Here is a 3,102-nt window from a genome sequence, read left to right as displayed (position 1 = left end):
TTATTTGCATCTTCTCCTACTTTTCCTTTGTTAGACTTGTCAGCGGTTTGTCAATTTGATTAACCTTTTCAAAGAACCAACTTCTAGTCTTAGTGAATCTTTCTATTGTTTTTCTGTTTCATTTATTCTGCTCGAATCTTAATTGTTTCTTTTCTTCTGGTGACTGTACTTTTTTGGTGTTCTTTTCCTAATTGTTGGAGACATTGGGTTAATTTTGTTTTCTTCTTCTTTTTGAAGTGTGTAGTTTTTGCTATAAATTGTCCCCTGAGTATTGCTTTTGTTGTTTTCCAAAGATTCTGGTGTACTGTGCTTTCATTTTAGTTTGAATCAAGGAATTTTTTAATTTAATTTTTTTCCCTTCTACTAACCAGTAGTTTTTAAGCAGGGTGTTATTCAGTTTTCATGTATTTAGTTTATTTTTTCTTGATCTTTCTATTGTTGATTTCTAATTAATAGCACAGTGATCTGTTTGCAGTATTTTGGTGTTTTTAAATTTATTGACGCTTGCTCTGTTGCCTAATATATAGTCTATTCTGGAGAATATTCTAGGCATACTGGAAAAGAATGTATATTTCGCTGTTTTGGATGGAATGTTCTGATAATATCTGTGAGCTTTCTTTGATCGGGTTGTTTAGATCTTTGTATCTTTGCTGAGTTTCTTTTCAGTTGTTCTGTCCTTCATTTGAGAGTGGTATATTAAAGTCTCCTACTATGATAGTATAAAGTTGTCTACTTCTCTTTTCAATTCTGTTAAAGTTTAATTTACGTATATTGGGGCTCTTTCATTGGGTGCATAGGTATTTATTATGATTATGTCCTCTTGTTTCATTCACCCTTTGATCATTCATTATGTTATGTGCTTCCTTGCCTCTTTTACTGTTTTTTGCCATACAGTCTATTTTATCAGAAATTAGTATTGCCACTCCTGCTCTTTTTTTGGTTGCTATTTGCTTGATATATATTTTTTCATCTTTTGATTTTTAGCTTACTTTTGTCTTTATATCTAAGGTGTGTCTCTTGTAGACAGCATATTGATAGGTCATGTTTACTTGTCATTCTGCTACTGTCTCTTGAGTAGTGTATTTAATTCACTTACATTCAGTGTAATTCTTATCACTTCCTTTGTTGCCTTGTTTAAGTGTTTCTTTTTTCTTTTGTTAAGAATGTTTATTCAACACCTTGGGAGAGAAAACCACTGGACCTGCCAACTCAGGACTACACTATTGGGGGACACCAGGCTCAACTGGCACAACATAGTACATTAAAATCTTGTTCTACAACTGCTTTGATGAGTAGCAACTGGGGTTTTCAAAGCTTTTGAGTGACCATTTAAGATGCAGCTAATGGTCCCCTCTCATAGGAAATGAAGAAGAGTGAAGAAAATCAAGGGCATTTGGAAACAATTAGTTCAAGGATCTGATGGACTTCTAGAACAGAAGAACTAGATGGTGCCCAGCTACCAATGCCAACCACTCGAAAACCAAAAACCAAACTTACTGCTGTCAAGTTGGATCCGACTTAAAGCAACCCCTCCTTGGGTTTCTGAGGTAGTATCACTATGGAATTAGATTGCCCAATCTTCCCTCTGAGGAGTGGCTGGTGGGTTTGAAATGTTAGCCTTCCAGTTAGCAGTCAAATGCCTTAGGCACTATGCTACCAGAGCCAACCACTTGGGAAGGGATCAAAACTAGAAATTCTGGATAGAGTGGAAGGAAAAATGTAGAACAAAATTCAAAAACACAGTAATGACCAGAATTACTGGTCAGATGGAGTCTGGTGGGATCTCCAAGACTATGGCCCTGGGATATACTTTGGGCTTGGAATAGGTATCATTCTCAAGGACTGGCTCTCAGCCCAAAGTAGAAAGACTTACATGCAGAACACCCAACCCAGGGCAATGCACCCACCTACTCTACTGAGATACACCCCTTGCATTAATTGGCCATGGGGCACCAGATGGGCAGCATTCTCATGGAGGGAAAGCTGGACAGATAGGAGTGCATAATTAAGAAGGGAACAGGGAGGGGGGAGGGTCACAGGAAAGAGAGGGGAGGAGAGTGGATTAGGGGTAGGGATGGTAATCAGGAGTGAAACCAAATGGGCACGAAGTATTGAATGTAAAACAAATTCTGCTCTGTAAATTTGCACCCAAAGCATGCACACACACACACAAAAGAAATGTTTACTCATTTTCTTTGAGATTACACTGTATTATTATCTTTTCAATAGTAGCCCACTCTATCTTGATATCATCTTGACTTCCTCTCCATTTGGAAGTTTTGTAACTAAATCATTTATTCCTTCTTTTTGCTTTGTGGTTGTCATCATTTACAAACTGACATCTCTGGTTCTCTGTTTTCAGTGTTGTAGGTTTATTTTTGATACTTCTATATCTGTGTTGATTTCTGTGAAATGCTGCCATGTGCCTTAATCTCCAGTTGTTGTCTGGTATTGTTGGTTCTCTGTCCAAAGGACTCCTTTTATCATTTCTTATAAGGTTGGTCTGGTTTTTACAAATTCCCTTGATTTCTATTTATCTAATTTCATCATCATATTAGAGGGACAAATTTGCCAGTCTCGGTTGGTAATTTTTTTTTCTTTCAGGGTTTTATATATGTCATTCCATTGCTGTCTTGCCTACGTGGTTTCTGCCAAGAAATCAGAGCTTAGTCTCAGTGGTTTTCCTTTGTAGGTAACTTTTCATTTTTCCCTATAACATCTTTTCCTATGATATCTCTTCTGGTTTTGTTATCAGAGTAAGATCGGCCTCATAGAATAAGCTGGAAAATGCTCCCTCCTCTTTTAGTAATAATTTGTGGATAACTGCTGTTAATTCTTCTTTAATATTTGGCAGAATTCACCAGTGAAATCATCTGGTCCTGGACTTTTCCTTGTGGGAAGGTATTTTTTCTTTTAAAATTATTATTATTATAAATAATTCAATCTCTTTTTTTAGGTCTATTCAAATTTTCTATTTTTTGAGTCAGTTTATGTCCTTCTAGGAATTTTTGCCCATTTCCTTTAGGTATACTTAATTTTTGGGTACATAACTGTTCACAATATTTCCTTATAATTAATATATATATATAGTTGTTGTTATGT

The 3,102-nt window shown here is 36.0% G+C and overlaps 1 protein-coding gene across 1 annotated transcript in view; it reads right to left on the bottom strand.

Moving 5' to 3' along the window:
* The window catches only part of SNAP91 (synaptosome associated protein 91), a 185,205-nt gene that overhangs the window by 29,737 nt on the left and 152,366 nt on the right, over window positions 1–3,102 (bottom strand). The window lies entirely within an intron of this gene.

Source organism: Orycteropus afer, unplaced genomic scaffold, assembly GCF_000298275.1.
Source record: "Orycteropus afer afer isolate SDZICR_OR568_19922 unplaced genomic scaffold, OryAfe1.0 scaffold00011, whole genome shotgun sequence".
In the NCBI taxonomy this organism is placed as follows: domain Eukaryota; kingdom Metazoa; phylum Chordata; class Mammalia; order Tubulidentata; family Orycteropodidae; genus Orycteropus; species Orycteropus afer.
The sequence above is the reverse complement of the archived record's forward strand: the minus strand, read 5'-3'. Positions and strand labels throughout refer to the sequence as shown.